The sequence below is a fragment of the Erythranthe guttata genome, chromosome 3 (assembly GCF_056151865.1).
Source record: "Erythranthe guttata isolate IM_541 chromosome 3, IM_541, whole genome shotgun sequence".
NCBI lineage: Eukaryota > Viridiplantae > Streptophyta > Magnoliopsida > Lamiales > Phrymaceae > Erythranthe > Erythranthe guttata.
In genome coordinates this window covers 9,790,735-9,814,281 of record NC_142535.1, presented here as the reverse complement: position 1 = coordinate 9,814,281, position 23,547 = coordinate 9,790,735, and the positions used below count along the sequence as shown (strand labels likewise).

Here is a 23,547-nt window from a genome sequence, read left to right as displayed (position 1 = left end):
TCTTGAAAACCCCTTTTTGAAACCTGAAATTTTTAATTCTTTTGGCCAATAAAATTGTATTTGCCCACTACCAACATAGATGATGCATGCAAGAACAAGAAATCAACAAGAAACACTTATTTTCCATTTTTCTCCAAAAAGCCCCAAATTTTCGAAATCACTCCCAATCTTTTAGAAAATTTTGAAAACCATTTTGATACTATTGATGCCATTTAATTGCAGCAAGAAATCGGAATTTCTTACCTTAATAACCGAAAGAAAAGTGAGGGAAAACCGAAGGAAAATGCTTCAAAGGTTGGTGCCAAGCTCTAGCCAAATTATTTCGATGGTGAAGGAGATGGTGTGGATCTTCAAGTGAGATGAATATTTTCTTTGGAGAATGGTGTTCTAGGCTTCTACAAGTCCATGATTAAATAGAGGACTTTCAAAATTATTTTTCATTTTCTTTGAAAAATAGGAGTTGATGTGGAAGAAGATGAAGAATGGAGGTGGTGGTGAGGTTTCGGTGGAATGGAGAGAGAATGACAAGCAAGGGGGTTAGGTGTTGGTAAAAGAGGGAAAAGGAAGAGTGTAAAACTCAACTAAGTGCCATGTGAAGTTTATTAAATAATAATTTAATTTGCCACCTCCTTTAACTAACAAACACACACACATACGGCACTTATATATATATATATATATATATATATATATATATATATATATATATATATATATATATATATATATATATATATAATATAATATTATATAATGAAGCAATACATGTAAAATCCATGTATGTATGCATGTATGCTATCATATAAAGTCACATGTGTAGGGTATGTATATGGTAGTGTATATCACATTAATAAATCAATTATAGCATATTGTAGTCTAATTCACATAAGTCACATAAATTTGCTAGGAAATAATTCTACTAATTAAATATAGCACATACATATTTCACATAATTAAATTCACGTAAGTCATATAAATATCATCACGTAATAATGTCACCTAAGGATTCTCGAGTTTAGGAATATTAATTTCGGGTTTTAGGGTTTTCGGGTTTTGGAAAGGCGGGGTGTTACAAAAACCCTGTAAAAGTGTTTCAAATGAATTTTCATTGAGCTTTGTTTGAATTTCCTTTATATGCAGATTTCAGGGATTGCATTATTGTGATAGGAGACTTTGCATTGATATGTAAAGATGGATAAGGAATGGGTGAAATTTGACAGGTTAAAGATTTCATTAACTCTAAATCTAATAAATTTTAATTATGTTTGATTTTTCTGTAAACTTTGTTATTGATTATTGCAACTTTATTATTGATTATTGTAGACGTGGAGAGAAATATCAGGAGCACGTAAGTTTGTCAATGCAGCTCGTGCACGAGGAGATTCAGATATGATTGTGTGTCCTTTTTTTCCTATGTAGAAACCTACAATACCACCACTTTAATATTGTGTATGAACACGTAGTCATAAAAGGCTTTTATCCTAACTACAAAATTTGGGTCTTACACGGTGAAAGACCAAGTGGATCAATCCATTATGATAATATGGAAACACCTAAGATGTATAGGATGTACAAAGACTTCCATTTTCAAAACGACGAATTTTATGAGGAACCAGAAGCAATTGGAGATACCGATTTTGATAATACAGTTAGAGAAGCAGAGACTCCATTATTCCCGGGATGCACAAAGTACACAAAGATGTATGCCATTATAACTATGTTCAAGTTTAAAGCATCATTTAGCATAACTGATAGTGCTTTTGAAAGCATGATGCAAATGATTCGTGATATGTTGCCTGTTGAAAATACACTCCCAGAATCCTTTTATTCAACAAAAAAAATATCCAAGACATTGGAACTTGCATATGAGAAAATACATGCATGCGTGAACGATTGTTGCCTATTTAGAAAGGAGCTTGAACACGCAGCTGAGTGTCCTACATGTGGTGCATCGAGATGGAAAGTTAACAAAAATGGCAGTGGAACTAAAAATGGAATTCCTACAAAAGTGTTGCGTTATTTTCTAATTATACCGAGGTTGAGAAGAATGTTTGCTATAGCTGAGATAGCAGAACAATTAAGGTGGCACTCAACTAAGAGTACCGATGGAAAGATGAGACATCCTGTTGATTCACTGGCATGGGACTCGATAAACAGGAGGTGACCATCGTTTGCTTCGGAACCTCGAAATATGAGATTTGGGCTTTCAACCGACGGTTTTAATCATTTTCAGGATCGCTCTACATACAGTTGTTGGCCTGTGATCTTAGCTCCATATAATTTTCCACCGTGGTTATAATTTTCCATCTGGAGAATTAAATTTATTAAGGAAAATTTAATGTTAACTTTGTTGATTCCAGGTCCTAGGCAACCGGGCAATGATATTGATATTTATTTGGCTCCACTTATAGACGACCTGAAAATCTTGTGGACAAATGGGATAGAGGTATTTGATGCATTTAGTCATGCGAGTTTTAACTTAAAGTGTATTTTAATGTGGACTATCAATGACTTTCCAGCTTACGGAAATCTATCTGGATGGCCTACTAAAGGAAAATTTGCATGTCCTGTTTGTCGTGAAAATACATGTTCTGATTGGTTATCACATAGTCATCAATTCACCTATATGGGGCATAGAAGATTTATTTCTCCAGATCATCGATTTCGTTTCAAAAGAAGTTGGTTCAACGGGTATAATGAAAATACAAGTGAATAAATTTATCGTGAAGTGAACGAGATTACGAATACTTGGGGAAAGATGAATAAGAAAAAACAAAAAAAGAGGAAGCATACGGATACAAATTCATTAAAAGATTCTTTATGGAAAAAAAAATCTGTCTTTTTCGAGCTACTATATTGGAATGTAATATGAGCTATCATTTAAGTTTTCAGTAATTTTTATTCTATCCCTTTTTTTTGTCTTATCATAGTTAATAAAATTCAATGAAACTTACAATTATTTATGTTTGTATTTTTGTAGAATTTCTTGGTGCGCCATAACTTAGATGTCATGCACATTGAAAAAAAATATTTGCGAGAGTATTTTTGGTACACTTTTGAATCAGAAGGGAAAAACAAAAGATGGACTTAATTGTCGTAAAAACTTGGAAGAAATGCAAATTAGATGTGACTTGCATCCTGAGAAGAGAGGAAATAGATTACATTTGCCCGCAGCACCTCACACTTTATCTAAAGCAGAGAAACTATTTGTTTGCCAACGACTTTACAATCTGAAGTTACCTGATGGTTATGGTTCCAATATTGTAAATTATGTCTCATTGGCAGATTGCAAATTGATTGGTCTTAAGTCTCATGATTGTCATGTTCTTATGCAACAATTGTTAGTGGTGGCATTAAAGGGACTTTTACCTAAAGCACCAAGAACGACAATTTTAGATTGTGCGTCTTCTTTAATAAATTATGTCAGAAAGTCATAGATAGAAACAAATTAGAAAATCTTGAGGAAGATATTGTTGAGACTCTGTGCATGTTAGAAAGGTTTTTTTCCTCCTTCATTTTTTGATATTATGATTCATTTAACCATTCACTTGGGACGAGAAGCTAGATTATGTGGACCAGTACAATATCGGTGGATGTACTCATTTGAAAGGTAAAGTATAATATGTGAATTGATGTCATAACAATTGATATATAAGAATGAAAAACTAATTCATATATATTATATTTTGTTTTGTTGTTTCTAGGTATATGAAAGTATTAAAAGGTTATGTCAAGAATCGTGCACGACCTGAGGGCTGTATAGCTGAGTGCTACATCGTTGATGTGTGCTTTCTATGCAGCAAATACATTAAAAAAGCTAATGATATGGGCTCGAGGAATGCTCGCAATGAAGAATTCAAAAGTAGTTTGTTGTTAGAAGAACGCCTAATTTCGAAAGGGCAACCAATTGATCTTTCATATGAACTTCTACAAGTTGCCCATCCATATGTATTGTTCAACACGGAAGATGTTTAGCCGTATATAGAGTATGATTTTATTTTAACAACATTACTTTTAACTTTCAAACTCTTGTGGAAAATATATAACGCACTACATTGTCTATTAGCTTGCATAAGGAGGAACTTAAGAAAGTAGATGCTCGCTTGGAAAGAAATGAAGGGTTGTTGGAGAAGAAACACATAGATTCCTTCAATGAATGGTTCGATACTAAGGTTAGAAGTGTAACGCCCCACAATTTAATTTCTGAAAATTATGAAATTAATTGTGCATGTAGATATGTATGTTAGCTTCGTTTTGATATACAGTATGTATAAATCAGAATTATATTGCTCAAGTTATCAACTGTTTTATGAAACACACAATTTCTGAGTCATCTATGAAGTATGTATGAAATTAGATTTTATCTTGTTCTGATTCATGCGATTCCAACTGGATATGATTATAGACTTATAAAAATGATTCTCAGAAAAATTTCATGATGTTTCGTTGAAACAATGATTTATTTGATATTTTTTAAGTTGAATGCCCTGTTCTGAAATTCTGCTGGTAGTATTGTACTAAGTCAATCATTTCTCTTCCATTGATGAGTATTTTACAGAACTGTTTTAATACGGTATAACTCACATATATACACGTTGTGTGAAAATTTGATAAGGTTTTGATTTACGCTTTAAGAGATATGAATTTTCAAAGTTGAAGTACCAAAGCTGCCAGATTTTCTAACGTTGATACGATTTCTTTGTAGTTCTTTGGAATGGCGTATGTGGATTTGAATTTCATGTATTATGTGTATGGTTATCGTATGCTTATATGTTAACGTAAATGTATAACGGTGAAAGAGGTTATATGAAATAATATGATAATCCTCTTCTCTTGTATGTGATACGTGTTTGTTGAATGATATTTGTGATGACACAATGTCGATGAATTATGATTTTTTTTTATTCATGTGTTTATTGATTATGTGAGTTATTTGAATAAGAAACTCTAAGGAATAAAATAGTTTGAATATGTTTGTTAGCAAATGGTTATATGTTTATTAATAAGTGCAAGTTCGATCTAACATGGTATAAGGGACATGGAGGGTGTATATATATATAAAAGTTACAATTATTTTGCATTTTTTGACTTCCCTTAATATTTAACTTGGACAGATTAGAGATCAAATTGTTTCACAAAATATCTCAACAACTCTTAGATGGCTTGCACGTGGTCCATCCCAGCGGGCTACTTCTTATTCTGGGATGATTATAAAGGGTCTCCGGTTTCGTACCAAGGATAAAGAGACTACTACATAAAATAGTGGTGTCTCACTTGAGGCGACGACAATTTGTAGAGCTAGTGCAAAAGACAATACAATGATCAAAGAGAAAGTCAAATATTATGGTGTTTTGACTAATATTATCGTATTGTCATATAGTGCATTTGAAATTGCATTATTCAAATGTGATTGGGCAAACATTGGAAATGGTATCAAAGTCAAGGATGGTTTACATTAGTTAACCTTCATGAAGGACAGACTCAATTTCAAAAGGATCATTTCATTTTAGCATCAGAAGCTAAACAGGTATTTTATTCTAAAGTGGATGAGACTTCTAGTTGGTATATCGTGTTGCATCCCCCACCAAGAAGTTCTCAAGAGTGAGAAATGTGTGATCAAACTGAACATGAGTTATGTCCTCCAATTAATATATGTAGAATTCACAACAGTGAAAATGGAGAAGAACAAGAGGATGATGGGGAAAAGGAAGAATATGCACGATTGGATGTTGAAGGAGTGCTTTGTGAACCATAGTATTACTGAATTTGAACTTTTTCTCAGTCTATTTTTTTGTTTAATGGTTGTGTTTTAATATTTTGTGGTCTAATTTTTATTCAGGGACCTAGTTTCTATTTTCAAAGACTTTTCAACTCACCTTTAGGTTGACTATTATAATCTTATTTACTATTTTTTTTTTTAATTTAATGACTCGGCATGTGATATATGGGGAAGGAGACTTGAACAACTTCTGGTAAGTTTATTCTATCTGAGGAACTCTTAAGTTGTGAGGGATTTTCTTGTGCTGTTATTTTTCTGCGTAAGATCATGTTTTGAGTATGGGAAAAAAGGTAATAATATCAAGATGGTTACTAACAGTGGACAAACATTTATATTCTAGTTGAGAAAAAAATCTATTTTGAAATTGCATATTACCTGTTAAGAAGACGACGATAGTTTTATATTAAAAAAATATAGCAAATAATCATGCTTCTAAGGCATAATATTAGAATTAAATTAGTTTGACAAAACAGGAGAAAAAGGGAAGAAATTTTGATGTCTTCTTGAACTATAATTCATATTATATTATTTTAGTTGATTAACTTAGGGGGTCTAATGCTTAAACTAGTTCGGTTTACCGAACATGTTTAGGTTAATATAATGAGGGCATTTACAAGAAAAATAGATCTTAGTTCTATTAAGTTTAATTGATTCCATAGGAAGAACGTGCAAGCACATGTTATTTACTACTTTGAATTAACAATACAAATTAATTAAAATGAAATCACCAAATAAAATTTTTTAGTTCTGCGGATTTCAATCCAAAAAAAATCGAATTTGGTACTGCGGTTTTTATTCCAATTTTTCCGACATTTTTTGAAACGGAACTGGAATTATATATTTAATTCCTGGAAATTCCGATTTATTTTAAAAAAATATCAAATTATTTCTAAATTTTGACAAAAATATTGTACTATAATGCAAATTTCAAACAGCCCCTCCCCCCTCCCTCCCCCCCCCCCCAAATCCCAATTCCGAAAACGGAATGGATTGTTGGAAAGAAAATTGAAACCCGTTTTTAATTTATGAAAAAATAAGTGGAAAATTTCTGAAAAAGCTATTTACGATCCGTTTCGTCCGATTTGCACCTCTAAACACATTACATTTTCAAGGACTCCATTCAAAGATTGTCAAGGTCATGAGATTTACCTAATCGAGCTCACTCCGAACCCAAGAGATCTGCAAAAAATGAGTACTGAGACGAGTCAATTGGTGTTAGTATCCGACGATCAAGTTAGTTGAATTTTTTCTCTGGAGAGAAATATATATGTAAAAATTGCAAGATAAGTATGATCTTCCATTCTCTCCTTTTTGCAGTGTTCTAAAAATCGGTCGAGGCGGTCCAAAACCTTTACGATTTTAGTGTAAAGGTTTGAAAAATTGGTTTTTTTGCCTATGAGGCGGTTTTAGGCGGTTTGAGGCGGTCTGAGGCGGTTTATGGCGGTCAAACCTTTAAGGCGGGTCAAACTCGGTGGCAAAATTCGGCCAAAAATCGGTCAAAAATTAGTTTTTTTTTTAATTCAAAATAAAAGTTGGGATTTTAATTAAAAAATATGAGTTTACACTTTATTTTGTTTATGTTAATTGTTATCGTTAAAGAACTAATGATTATACCAGGAATGTTCAAGAATAAATGTAAATTCAAAAAAATTGCCTTTTATTTTAGGGTCTATTAGATATAACCCCCTTAGACATTCAAATAATAGGGGTAGACCCAAACTTAAATTTGCCATTTTGATAAAAACCCAAACTTTTCTAAATTACATAAGTACCCTCAATCAAATCCCACAAATCCCGTTACTTTACCTTTTGAAATAATATCAAATCCCTCCCTATTTTCCCGTTAAAAGACTATCCCCACATACCCACTACCAAAAATCTGCAAACTTCCCAAAACCAGAAATTTATACGGCGTGGATCGACGATTTTCTGCACTCCGACCAAGCCGCCGTAGGTACGTCGTCGCCACTCGCTGAATCGCTATCATCAATCGATATGTTGATATGTTTTGGCTAAATCGACCGCCGCCACCTCCGTCGCCGGTGGCCAACGATGATAACAACGATATTGGCCATAAGCAGCACCTCCACCACCGCTTAGTCCTCCACCACCACCACATCCGACCACCTCCACCACATCCGACCACCTCCACCTCCAAGACCGCCAAAAACGACTAAGACCTCGCCGCTCCCGCCTCCGAGGTCGTAACAATCAATTTAGGAGTGATATCGTCGTTGGCCGCCGTCACTGCTGCAATCTAGGGTTACTCAAATCTAGGATTACTCAAATCTAGGGTTTTGATAATTCTTCGGCCCATAGTTGATTAACGAGATGCATAGTCGAATTACATCGGTATTAATAGACTATCCCATATCATTTAATAGACTATCCCACTGATATAATTTGACTATGGATCTCGTTAATCGACTATGGGCCGAAGAATTATCAAAACCCTAGATTTGAGAAGTGACGGCGGCGGATTTGTGTTTTAAAATTAATAGACTATCTCATATAATTTAATAGACTATCCCATATATCTAATTCGACTATGGGTTTAGTTATTTGACTATTGGGCCGAAGAATCAACAAAATCCTAGATCTGATAAGTGATGGCGGCGGATTTGTGTTTTAATATTGTTAGACTACCCCATATCATGTAATAGACTATCACATTGATCTAATTCGACTATGGATCTCGTTAATCGACTATGGATCCCGTATTATTCAATCACATAGTATATTAATAATTTCAATATAGTATATTACGGTTATATTAGTGATATGAAATTGTGTTACAAACAATATACCACTGAAATGACAAGAACATTGAGAACAAAACCAACGTAAAGTAATTCCAACATAACCAATAAAATAGTACATTAATAATCTCATAATTTCAATCTAGGGTTTTGATAAGATACTTAAAACACATCATAACACAATCAAACCAATATGTCGAGTTAAAAAACTCTAGTACATTAATAATCTCATAATAGTATAATAAAATGATAATGGTAGTATCATACGGTATTCATAATAGTATACTACTGTATTACAACGGTTTAACACTTAACCGAAGTTACCGAGCCATTACATCGTAAACACGACATTAATTAAACATATCAAATCTTAGGGTGGTTTGGAAAATAACAACCATCGGAATCATTTGAATTCATTTAGTTTATGTCCTCGTCGCTATCATCAAGAATGCAGTCGACTTCTTCTTCGAACAACTGCACAAAGCCTGCATTCAATGCCTCACTTCCAGTGGCATCAACGGCTCCAACTAGTTCACCCCCACCCCCTGTTCCATCATCATCAGAAATAACAACTTCAGCATCATATGAACCTAAAATCATGAAACGAACTTAAAAATGTTGAATACTAAAAATGATTAAATAGACTGCAAATACAATAAATTAACATGATCAAAAATAAACTTGAAAATGCATAATCCATACAATCAGTTGAAAAAGACTACGAAAATGTATTTCAATGTACCACCGAGCACACTAAAATCAACTGTTATAAACAAATAAACCAACTATCACTCGATTATTGCGTAAACCAACTACGACACTCATATAAAACAACTCTGGTCCGACTGCGTGAACCATCCTCTGCCAACTCTGTGAATCCTCTTCCAAACAAACATCATCAGCCAAAATAAGGATGTATATGTGACGACGTAATTTTTTTAAGAAACGATCTACTTTACTACCAATATAATCAACGTATCAACACAAATCTTAAAAACGAATACAGCGAAAAAACAGCAAAATAAAAACGAAAAAATACAGCGAAAAATAAAAACGAAAAAAAAAACCGAAAAAAAAAAAAAAACACATTCATACCCGCTTAACGACGGACAACGGTGAACGCTCAAATCCGAACCTATTTCCACGCCGGTGAAAAAACGATGAAAAACGATGAAACGCTGGATAAATTCTTCAAAACCGGTTCAAATCCGAACCCCATTGAAAACGATGAAAAACGATGGAAAACGCTCAAATCCGAACCTATCTTCAAATCCGATGGAAAACGATGAAACGCTGGATAAATTCTTCAAAACCGGTTGTACAAGATTTGATAGAAACCGCCAATATACTCACGTAATTTTATTCTGTGATTTTAGGCAACATATCAGCAATCTCATATCACGTAGTTAAGGAAGTAAATACCGTTCAAAAATAAAACAAAATAAAAAAGGGGTATTAAAGAGAAATTACATAATATATTTTGCCAAGTTGGCAAATTTGGGTGTATCTCAAAAAGGAAAAAATTAATTGGATCTACCTCATTAGAAAATATGAACAAGGGGGTTATCCCTAATAAACCCTTTATTTTATAAGAATATTTGCTCACCTGGGTTTTTCTTTCGTTATCTCGTTAATGGCGTCTGTGAGGTAATTCCAATCTCTCTCTCTCTCTCTCTCTCTCTCTCTCTCTATATATATATATATATATATATATATATATATATATATATATATATATATATATATATATATATATATATATATATATATATATATATATATATATATATATATCAATTATCAATATCTCTCTCGCACGAGGCAGGGGGTGTAGTGGTTGAGGCGACGCGGGGTTGTGGTGGTCGAGGTGGCGGGCGGAGGATGCGGTGGTCGAGGTAGTGGCGGGGGCTGTGGTTATGGTGGAGATTTGATTGAAAGCATATTTTTACTAATCGTATCTGATTTTCTTGACCGTGATGACGGCCACTCCTTTTTTGTTCTCGAAACAATCTGCTTTATACATCTATATCAAATGCCCAAAGAGAGATAGATAGAAGGGAGAAACACACCGGTTTGAGTCTCTATTATTATGTGATTTTTGTTATTTCATGAGCGTGTGAGATCTATTCAGAGTGAGGGAAACACGAGAGAGTTCAAATATGTGAGGTGGAGTTTTGGGTGAGAGTTATAACCGAAATCTAAGTGGTTCCGATTAAACTAGGGTTTCCGGTGTCTGTGCTTTTGTTGGGCTGTTGGTGGTGGCACCGCCGGTAAATCATGGACGAAAAAAACAAACAAGAAAACTGAGCCGTAATAGAAAGCTCTAAATAGCTTATGTGTTTAGTTCTTATCCTAGATAAGTTACTATTTTCATTTGCATGTACATGTGTTTCGATTTCTTCTAGTTCAAATTTGGTAATCCCTATTTCATTTACGTAGAACCATATTATGTAATATAATAGGATGTTTTTTTGGTTTTAGTTCCATTTTGTTCAAACGGGTACCAAACAGTGGTATAAAAGCATCATGGTGGTGAAGGTGTCCGTTTGAACAAAAAAGGACTACAAGATCTATCTAGATCTTGCACATGTACATCTCTTCATTACTCTTTTAGTTTTGATAAAATTACCGGAGATATGTGTTGAGGCCCAAGGATTTAACTGCTCCTCGGCTGTAGAACCGTCTAACAAACAACTCACTCGAAATTTATACTCCATAGTCTCCCTATACCAAACCTCGTTGTTTGAAGGGCTAAGTGTCTTAGGAATCTGGTGAGGGTGATTGGTTAGGTGTAGTTGATTTCACAATTTCTTTCCGCATTCCTTATCTGTGATTGAAAAGTTGAATACCAGGTCACTATGAGAAAAAATAACTAGCTTTTTGTTTAGAAAACCAATTTCAGAAATTAAGCCTTTCAACCAAATTGTCTCTTTCAAGGCTTCAGGAGCACCAATATACTCAAATTCAGTTGTAGACAATGCAACAACATTTTGCAATTAAGATTTCCAGCTAATAGAAGAACCACATAGAGTATACACATAAGAGGTTATATATTTTCAGTTATCTATGTCATTAGAAAAGTTGGAATCAACGTAACCACAAAGTTGAACATCTTTAGAGCACTTAGCAAACATAATTTGAGTATTCACAGAACCTTTCACATATCTGAGAAGCCATTTCAGGGATTCCCAGTGAAGCATGCTAGAATTAAACATATATCTACTTAGACAAATCACACCATATGCAATATCTGGCCTAGTGCTAACCATGAGATACATCAGAGAACCAGTAGCATTAGCATAAGACAAATAATTCAAGATTAGTCTTAGGAGACTGATCCCTACTTGACAGAAAATGAGATGCAAGAGGAACAGTCACAAATCTAGCATTTTCCATAGAATATTTTTCAAGAATCTTTTCAATATTCTTATAAACAGAGTACAATCAGTTCTATCTCTAATAATATACATTCTTAAAATCCTTCAAACATCAACAAGAAATTTCGAGTCAAATTCATCAGTTATACACTTTTTAATATGCTCAATGATTTTCAAACATTGGCTCACAATTAACATATCATCCACACAGATCACTAGAAACACAAGAGATTGCACATTCACTTTAAACATAAAAACTCTTACTGAACTTAAAAATTATCATATAAGCATCAAATTTCTTATTCAGTTGTCTAGGAGACTATTTCAAACCATACAGTGTTTTTTTTCAAATAATAGACATGATCATGGTTTTTTTTTATCAACAAAACCATCAGACTGTTATGAGCTTTTTTTGCCTCATAATCAGTTTTTTGGTGTTTGCAATTCTTACCTTTTCTTTTGCTTCTCAAAATATAAGTAACTTTAAGCCAAAATATAAAAAGCACCTCCCAAACAGCTTTTTAATTTAGTGGTAGTTCTAAAAGTTGTGTTTGACAGCTATATACGTGAAACTACTTTCTTTTATTTTTTTTGTTCAATTTTTTTTTTTTTTTCTTATTTTTATTTTTTTGGTTTGCGGAATGCATAAACTATGAAAATTGTCAATACTCGTTTGAAAGAAGTTAAACTAAAACTAAAACATCATATTTTATTACAGAATTTGGTCATATGGGAAATGCAATAGGGATTACAAAATCTAAACTAGAAGAAATCATAAGATAAGGGCATTCTAACTGAAAATAGTAACTTATCTAGGATAAGAACCCAACAGAAAATCTATTCAGATCTTTCTATTACGCTCAGTTTTCTTGTCTATTTTTCTCATCCGGAATCCACCGACAGTGGCACCAACAGCCCAGCAAAATCACAGTCACCTAGGTTTAACCGGAATAACTTGGATTGTGTTTATAGCTCTCACCCAAAACTCCACCTCACATGTTTGAACTCTCTCTTGTTTTCCTCACTCAGAGTAGATCTCATGCCCTAACGCAAGAACAAAAATCACATAACAAATTCAAACTAGTATATTTCTCTCTCTCTCTCTCTCTCTCTCTCTCTCTCTCTCTCTCTCTCTCTCTCTCTCTCTCTCTCTCTCTCTCTCTCTCTCTCTCTCTCTCTCTCTCTCTCTCTCTCTCTCTCTCTCTCTCTCTCTCTCTCTCTCTCTCTCTCTCTCTCTCTCTCTCTCTCTCTACATTTTGATATATAGATGGATAAAGTAGATTGTCTCCAAAATAGAGAACAAGAAAGGAGCGACCGTCGTCACGGTCAAACAGTTGTGCCGCCGAAAAAGACCAAGAGGCATTAATTACGGTGGTAAGATTTGTATTAGAGAGAGAGGCGAAAGGAAAGTCTAGAATTATGAGAGTTGTGAGGCTTAAATACTTCGAATGAATGGTTCGGATAAAGCGGTACCAAGCGACGGTCCAGATCCGAGTATCTAGAGACTTCCAGGCACTTGGTACCCATATCAAAAGCATTGAACACTGATGGGATTTTTTCAAGATCAATTAATCGTTTTTCCACAATATCTCTGATAAAGTGAAACATCACATCAATGCATTTAGTTCTATCATGGAAAACATATATCAACCTATACTATTTATAAAAGTATGAATACATAGGTGGTTTCTTGCCTTTTTTTTGTATGTGCACATTTCCCTCATAAAATAGATATTAAATATAGGTTTTCATGGACAATTAAGTAATTTAATTTGATGAATATTCATTAATGATAATAAAAAAAAAAAAAAAATATTCATTAATGACAATAATGCATTTAGGCCCCGTTTGGCTGGGGAGATTATCCATGATTAACAAAATAATTGAACTTTGTTGGATGTTTGTTATCCCCAATAACTTGTCGGGTCGACCCACAAATATTATGTTATCATGGCTTATCTAGCCTTTTGAGCATGTTTTTTGTTGGACCTTCCAATGTCCAATAAAACAATTGGGTTTTATTAGATTATTTAGTCTGATCTCGACTAATCTTATCTTAGTAGCCAAACGAGGCCTCATAATTTATTAATGATAATAATGTGGTTTTATTGAAGATGACAATTAGATATTTAGAACACATTATATGCGAGTAATGCAAATTTATAAACATATGCATATAGAATAGACATGCATATTCTATCCGTTTATTCTTTTACTATTACAATAATATACTAATAAGTTAATTGCATTTGGTGTTCTTATGTTTAATAGAATTATTAGAAAAATCTCATATATTAGTATTAGTATGAACTTCTCTATGATAAAAAAGTTTAATAAGAGATATAGAATAACTACAAAGTATTTTTTTTTAAATCAAGTACAAAATATTTATATTATATGGATATGAAATTTCAAAACAATTACAGAAGAAATATTATTCTGATAAATGTACCAACATTAGTAATTCCATCGGCTCTCTACACGCAAATGTTTCGTGTTAATAAAAAAAATTAGATAATTGAAATATAAAATAAATAAATACTAATAATAGGTTTCAAGTAAAAACAAGGATAATCACTTTGAAAACATGGAAATCTCATCAGAGGTTTTGATAACAATGACGAAAAACAGTGAAAGAGTCGAAAAATAAAGACACAAAAATAAATCATTCATAACAAAACACCAACAAAAGTAATGGTTATTGAATTAGAAAACAAAGGACGAATTTGTTAATGTATTTTGTTATTAAATAAATCATATTCTACTAGCAAAATTTAACAATGCAAACATATATATATATATATATATATATATATATATATATATATATATATATATACACACACACACATCCCATTTTGGTATGTACAAATTTGCCCTCATAAAATAGCTACTAGATATAGGTTTTCATGGACAACTAAGTAATTTGATGAATATTCACTAATGACAATAATCAATGTTTTCAAAACCAGACCGGACCGGCCGGTCGGACCGGTTCAACCGGGAACCGTTCACTGATCCGGTCCGGTTGGACTCCAAAACTCGGAAAATGCAAAAACCCGGTTTGAAAGGCAACAAACCGGAAAACCGGTGGTTCAACCGTAAAACCGGAAACCGGGATCAAAACCGGGTTTTCATCTATGTTTCTTTAAAAACGCATTCAGATCTAATGCATCACCAAGTAAAAACGAATGGATGGTAGTGTACTGCACCAGCACAAACATTGAAGATAAAGAGTGTGAATTTAGTGTTTGATCATTGAAGCCAAAAAATATTTATTGTGAATTTAAAATATCTCAAGTAGAATATCTGTAGATGAGAGTTTGTGCTTTGGTTGTGGTTGGAGCTGGGTGAATGGTTGAGAAGAAGAAAGAGATCAGAAGTGTGAGTCTTTGTGAGTTGGTTGGGCGGCGGATGAAATAAAATGGGTGTTAGGGTTTACCTTTTATTCTTTTGTTTATTTGCTTAAATTAGGATATAAAAAATAACGTGATGAAAAGTGAGTGGCAAAGCTATTGAGAAATATCCATATATTAGTTTTCTATGTATTTAATTGTATTATAAATTCATCAAAAAAAAATTGGATTAAAAATAATTAATAATTAATAATTAATAATTAAATTAAAGTCGTTGTTGGTGCAGTTTAAGATAAATCCGTTGTCTTTAATGTAAACTTGTAATATAACACTTCAAATTATTTATAAATAATGAAAAATACAAAATAAATAAAAAACCCGGTTGGACCCCGGTTGGACCGGTCCAACCGTGACCCAGTCGGCTCTCCGGTTCGATGTCCGGTCCGGTTTTGAAAACATTGACAATAATGCATTTAGAATCCATTAATGAAAATAATTTGATTTTATTTAAGATGAAAATTAGATATTTAGAACATATTATATGCGCGTAATGCAAATTTGTAAACATATACCTATAGAATAGTAATGCATATTATATCAGTTTATTTATTTATCTTATATATAAAAGGAAGATATTTTGACCTATAACCCTAAACCTAACCTAGGGGCATTTTAGTCATTTAGCAGTTTTTTTAATAGTATTATTATTATTATTATTATTATTATTATTATTATTATTATTATTATTATTATTATTATTATTATTATTATTATTATTATTATTATTATTATTATTATTATTATTATTATTATTATTATTATTATTATTATTATTATTATTATTATTATTATTATTATTATTATTATTATTATTATTATTATTATTATTATTATTATTATTATTATTATTATTATTATTATTATTATTATTATTATTATTATTATTATTATTATTATTATTATTATTTATTATTATTATTATTATTATTATTATTATTATTATTACTACTACTACTACTATTTTATTTTTTAATTCTTTTAATTTTTTTCTTATCCTTGAACTATTTTTTTTCCTTTATAATAAATCTTAACTTAGTTGCAAATAAAATTAAATTATACATCAATTCAGATTAAAATAAAAAATAAAATAAGAAATCAAATTTAATATGTTTAAATTATCAGATACAATTTAATTATGTGCTAATTCCACAAGGTGATTCCATTTTATTTAAAATAATAGTTGGAAAATGACAAAAAAAATAAAATCAATATAAGTATGAACAATAACAATAGTTAAATCAAACTTAATTAAAGAAAAGAATATAAAATTAAAATTAAAGAAACTAAAGAACACCGTAAATTGAAACGAACTCATATTCTCCCTCCCCATTAGGCCACTACTCCTAACATTCAACATAGAGTGTTAATCAATTCCTATTTTAAAGGAGGGTTACCATAATTATAGCATAAATAATAATTAACATGTGTCTTTTAACTAATCAAATTCGATTTATTCATTATAACGGATCATCCGTTTATAATTATCTATACATCCGATAACACTCAGAAAATATGGAAAAACAAAAACAAAAAAAAAAATTGAATAAATGATGTGTGTGAACTGCAATACACGATTTGTAATCTCTCAACAACTTCTCTTCTCAAATCTAAATTTGCGTTAACCTCTGCAACAATAAAAAAAAAATGGGATCTTCTTCTTTAACTTCTACACACAGGATATATATATAATCCACTCCCTTGCGATCTCACAGACCTTATTATTGCTGTGAGGTTTTTTAATATTTTTCTTTCAGAATAAAAGAAATGTGGGTTGTGCCGTGTTTTTTTCCACGTTTCATAAACAAAACAAGACTCTTTTTTCGATATCTACAGCCTTATATTTCATTCCACGTTGCCTGCGTTTTTTGTTTGAATTTTTATTTTTTATTTTTTATCAACTGCTCAAGTTTATATGTTGGTTTTGAATTGTATGCATATAATAGTTTCTCAAGGATTTAGTTTATGTTGGTTCATATCACTCAACTATTGTCTCTCTAATTCATATTTTGCTACCGTTGGCTTCCCTTTTTATAGTCTTCACTGTAATTTTTATTGTATTCCATTCCATGCATATTTGTTCATGTTGAGAGTTAACATGTGTATTTTGATATGGTTATGTTGTTGCCATGTTCATGCAGAATGACTCCAAATGTTACGAACATAGTTGATACTTCATATTTGTATCATTAATTATAACTTTATGTATTTTTTCAGGGTGGGATAGATAATACAGATTCCATTAAAAACAATCATTACCCCACCACGCTTTAACCTGAAGCTTTTTGCCGATTAGAAGACCTATGAAAGAATTGATGTTCTAACAAGACTTCAAGCCACGAAAGCTTATCAATTGGCAATGGTATCATCCACAATTATGTGGCCTGCAATTATTTATTTAGATTTATTTTACATCATATATCTAAATTTTGCATCACATAATAGTTGCTAACGATTTTGATTTTTTTGTACAACTCAAGCATAATTTTCGCTCACAATGACTCACCGTATGTCGGCCATAAGAAGAAGAAAAACAAGGAGGAGGAAGAAGAAGAGGAAGAAGAAGAAGGAAATGAAAAAAAAAGCAAGAAGACGCATAAGAAGAAGACAAAGACGAGGAGCAGGACCAAGAGGAGGAGAAAGAAGATGATGATGACTAAGAGGAGGAGAAAGAGGAGGAAGAGAAAGAGGATGAAGACGAAGAACCGGAAGATGGAGAAGAACAAGATGAGAAAGAATGGGAGGAAGAAGAAGAGGAGAAGAAGATGGAAGAAGCATGAAGAAGAAGCGGGAAGAAGGAGGAAGAAGAAGAGGCGCGAAGAAGAAAAATAAATAAAAAGCAGAAAAAGAAGAAAAAACTGGATGAGGATGATGATGATGATGAGAAGTAGAACAAGAAGAAGGAGGAGGAGGAGGAGGAGGAGGAGGAGGAGAAGGAAAAGGAGAAGGAGAAAGAGGAGGAGGAGAAGCAGAAGAAGGGAGGAGAAGGATAAGGGGGAGCATGAGGACGAGCAGGAGGAGGAGAATGAGAACCAGAAGAAGAACCAAGAAGCAGAAGAAGGAGAAAGAGGAGGAGGAGGGGGAGAAGGAGGAGAACAAGGAAAAGAAGAAGAAAAAAGAAAAATAAGAAGAAGGATGAGAATGAGGGAGAAGCAGAAGCAGAAGAAGGATGATGAGAAGGAGAAGCAGAAGAAGAAGGAGGAGGATGAGAAGAAGAAGAAGAAGAAGAAGAAGAAGAAGAAGAAGAAGAAGAAGAATGAGAAGAAGAAAGAGGAAAATGAGGAGAAGAAGAAAGAGGAAAATGAGGAGAATAAGAAGGAGAAAGAGAAGTAGAAGGGGGAGGAGAAAGAGAAAAGGAGAAAGAGAAGAAGAAGATGAAGGAGAGGAAGAGGATGAGGAGCAGAAGAAGAAGAACGAGGAGGAGAAATATGAGCGGGTGGGAGGTTTGTAAAGAAGAAACATAAGGGTGTGAAGGGTTTGTGTGTATGCTATTAAAGAATGAAAAATGAGGTTTTTTATATGTTTGTGTGATATCGATTTTCATTAAAAGTACGAAATGTCATTACCTATTTATTATTTAGAGGGTATTGAAATAAAAAAAACATTTGATATTTGAAATAGCCATCCCCTTTGTTAAAATTTGTATTGATTATTATCTAATAACATATATTTTTATAGAGTTAATTGCATACAGCCCCCTGTGAAACATCTAATTGTCGAAAAAACCCTTATGTTAAAAAAATTAGCATTAACCCCCCTATGATGGGTTTTATTTAGCTCACCGCTCCTTATCGAAATAAAATGCGTTGACTGTTGTGTAATTACGATATTACCTTTATAAATAACAACTCTCCCCAAATTGTGAAACAGGACCCACTGCCAAAAAAAAAAAAAAAAATATACCATATCCCTCTTTAATTTATAAATATTAAAATTAAAAAGAACTAAACAAATATAATGCAAAAAGTATATACTAAATATATATTTATTTTTTTAACTTTTTAAATGTTAGTTTTTTATTTTAAAAATAAATATAAAATCATAAAAAGAAAAAAGAAAATTAAAAATATCACCATTTCCCTCGTGCTCCTCTGTGCATTCCACCATTTCCGCCGCCTGTCGCCGCCGACCAAGAATTGAAATATGGAGATAGGAAGATGGTAATCACAGACAATACCTTCGCCATGGGTGAACTCGATTTGATCGATTACCTTCGTCGGCGGTGGCTCCGGCAACTGCAAATTCAATTTCCAATCCTTCAAAATCCTTCGAAGATATCCTCTCGACATCCACATCAAAACCAATCCCAAATTCTAGCAAAATATCCCCAAATCGGCTGCCTACTATGGGTGGGGCACCATTTCCGCCATCCACCATGGACGAAATCGATGGTGGAACTTGAGCAGCACTCACCATCTTCGCCATCCACCGTGGACGAAATCGGTGGCGGAAGATAAACAAAACTTCGCTGGAACACAATTATGGGGAAACAATCGAAGCACGTTCGACTCGGTTGCCGGAACATGTTGACGTAGATGGGTTCCGACGGAACTCAGAGAAGAAGCAGGTGAGGCGTGGTTGCTGGAGAGGAAATGAAGTTTCTGAAATTTGCAATTTGACCCAAATATTTGTATTATTTAGATTTAAGTTCAATTGAATTTATATTTATATTTATATATAAAATAACTTATGAGGGCATATGAGACTTTTCAAGTAAAAAAACCAATAACAAGTCGCAAAAGTCGCGCGTACTTCACACGATATGATGGTAGGGGGGTTTGTAGCTTTGACTTGTTGACATAGGGGGGTATGTGCTAATTGTTTTAATACAGGGGTTTTTTTAGCCATTAGTCATTACACAGGGGTACCGAATGCTAAAACCTCTATTTTTATATATTGAATTTCACATATATATTTTAATATTATTAGATAGATTTTTCATTACAATTTGTATTATAATTTTTTTATACAATAATTTTTTTCCATTGTGAAATTCCAACCCGTGCAACGCACGGGCACGACTACTAGTTATTACATTAATATACTAATAAGTTAATTGCATTTAGGGTTACTATGTTTAGTCTAATTATTAGAAAAATCTCATGTACTAGTATTAGTATAAACTTTCCTATGATAAAAAAATTAATAAAAATATATAGAATAACTACTAAATGTTATTTATTGTTTTAAATCAAGTACAAAAATATTATATTATCTGGATATGAAATTGCAAAAAAAAAAAAAATACAGAAGAAATATTAATCTTAAAAATGTACCAAACATAAATTATAAATTTTATCAGCTCTACACACACAAAAGTTCGTGTTGATAAAAAGAATTAGATAATTGAAATAGAAAATAAATAATTACTAAATACTATGTTTCAACCAAAAACGAGGATAGTCACTTAAAAAACGTGTAAATGTCATCAGATGTTTTGATAACAATGAAGAAAACCAGGGGAAGAGTCGAAAAAGATTACACAAAAACAAATCATTTATAACAAAACACGAACAAAAGTAATGGAAAATTGAATTAGAAAATAACTAACGAATTTGTTAATGTATGTCGTTATTAAATAAATTATATTCTACTAGCAACATTTAAAGATATTTATACATATATAAATGTAATAGTATTATTTTGATAAAATAGAGCACACGTGATACATAATTAAAGAAATACATAGAAAAATTAATACGACACATGCGACGCACGTGCTCCTGTCTACTATGCTCTATATATATATATATATATATATATATATATATATATATATATATATATATATATATATATATATATATATATATATATATATATATATATATATATATATATATATATATATATATATATATATATATATATATATATATATATACCAACTTTAGGTTTTTGATAATGACTGAAACGTGAGGGGTTTCCTTTAAATATTTAATATTTATAATTAATTCATATAAATATTTAATAAATAAATTACTATTCATAGTTTTTATTAGAATATAAACAATTTATAATAATAATAACAAAATAATATTAATAAATAATAACATAGAAACAAAATACATAAGTGAGCTCAGGCTCGAGCTCGAGCTCGACACACTTGGTACGAGCTCATGCACGAGCTCAAAATATAAAACTTGATGAGCTCGAGCTCGTTAAATTCGACTCGAGCTTGCCAAAACAGCCATATTCGGCTCGTGTACACCCCTATCTTAGAATACTAATGAATTTATCATAAATGAATTTTCACAAGTGGGAAGAGTAGCTCGTATTAAAAAGAAAATTTAGTTGGAAGGGTAATTTGGTCACACTATATATATTTTCCTAAAATCGGTACACATTTACATATATGTTTATGGTATATTTATATTGAAGGCGAATAAAATGAAGGAGTGTATAGAGAACATTAAGACAGAGCTGAGTACAAGAAACGAAGGGCAGATAAGCGTGTCACCTTATGACACATCATGGATTGCGCTTATCAAATATTTGGATGGACGAGATTTACCTGAATTTCCATCTTGTGTCGATTGGATTGAACAACATCAACTATCTGACGGGTCATGGGTAGACGAACAATATTTTTGTGCGTATAATCGGCTAATAGCACACTAGCTTGTGTGGTAGCATTGAGATCTTGGAATCTTTATGTTCATAAGAGTGATAAAGGTTTGCTCAAATTTACTTAACTTCACTTAAATATTGTTGCATGGTCATTCTATTAATTAATTTATTTTCATCTAGGAATTAAATACATCAAGGAAAATGTATATAAACTTGAAGACAGAAATGTTGGGCATATGACTTGTGGGTTTGAAGTTATATTTCATGCCCTTCTTCAGACAGCCAGAAACCTATGCACTGAGCATATTTTGTATGATGCTTGGCTCCTAAGAGAGATCCACAATGCAGGGATCAAAAACTGAAAATGTAATTAATAAATTAATTAAAAATAGTCTTTTGTATTACAATTAATTATTGGTGTTAAAGTACGATATATAATTAAGAAACTTTCTTGATAGAATACTAATGGAGTTGATGCACAAGGTGCAAACATCTTTACTATTAAGCTTGGAAGGATTGGAAAATATACTTAAACTACAAGCAAAACATGGATCATTCATCACTTCTCCATCTTCGACTGTATTTGCTTTCATGCAGACGAAAAACGAGAATATCTTAAAATTCATCAAGTATACTCTAGAGAAATGCAGGAGGTGCCATACATATTATTTTTTTTTTACAAAATGTTTATTTTTCTTCTAAATTAATTTATCAACACTTATTTGAACTAATAGGTGCACGTGCATTGCACGTGGATTGCACGTGCCGTGTTAATTGAATCTAATGCGGTAGTTTTTTTATATATACTTATTACTACAAGAAAACACACTTTTTTGCGAGGATAAAATTTGTCGCAAGAGATGCTAAATCATTTTCTAACAATATTGTTTTGTTACCTTATGTGACCTCTAAAGCCCGATGCTAGAAGTTTTGGTGGCAAGTATTCCTCATCCTTTACGAATGTTGGGGTCCAAGAACTCTTCGTTACAATATGTACAATAAGAGTAACGAAGTTATCCTCACTAAACATTTTTTATTGGTACAAAAGACTCATTCGTCACCAATACATGCTTTTAATATTTATTTAATTTATTCATATCGTAAATAATATTTTTTATAAACACTTCTTATGAACACTACCGTCTTCACTAATACTAAAAACTCACAATATTTATATTTATGATCCGATTTGGCGATAACGATCACGTCACAAATATTATATATAACAAATATAATTGTCACTAAATATTTTATTTTTGTGATTTGAGTTTTGGTAATAGCTTGTGATCCTAAAGAAAGTAGCGAATGAGAATCGCCATATACAAGAATATTAACCCAGAATAAATACGCAAAAAAATATAAATTGCTTAAATAAAAACATTTAAATAACCACAAGACTACAAGAGGAATACTTCAACAACAAAAAATCTATGACTATTGTAATAACGTAATTATTTGTCACTAAAATTCTTTGATTGGTTGGAAACAACGTTATACAATTGTTCACCTTTTGTAACTATTCTATGTACTGACAAAAAAGTTATTGTTTGGTAAAGGAAAAATATATTTCGTAACCATATTTATCTATCATTACCAAAAAGTTAGTTTTTTATGACAATATTACTTTTTCGCTAAAAGAATTAAGTTTT

The 23,547-nt window shown here is 32.0% G+C and overlaps 1 pseudogene across 1 annotated transcript; it reads left to right on the top strand.

Moving 5' to 3' along the window:
- Nucleotides 1–1,347: 1,347 nt before the first annotated feature.
- Nucleotides 1,348–5,865, top strand: LOC148771735 (uncharacterized; annotated as a pseudogene). Its single transcript, XR_016030522.1, has 5 exons — nt 1,348–2,863; nt 2,981–3,610; nt 3,705–3,986; nt 4,067–4,172; nt 5,115–5,865. The product of XR_016030522.1 is annotated as an uncharacterized LOC148771735 (transcript).
- Nucleotides 5,866–23,547: the final 17,682 nt, after the last annotated feature.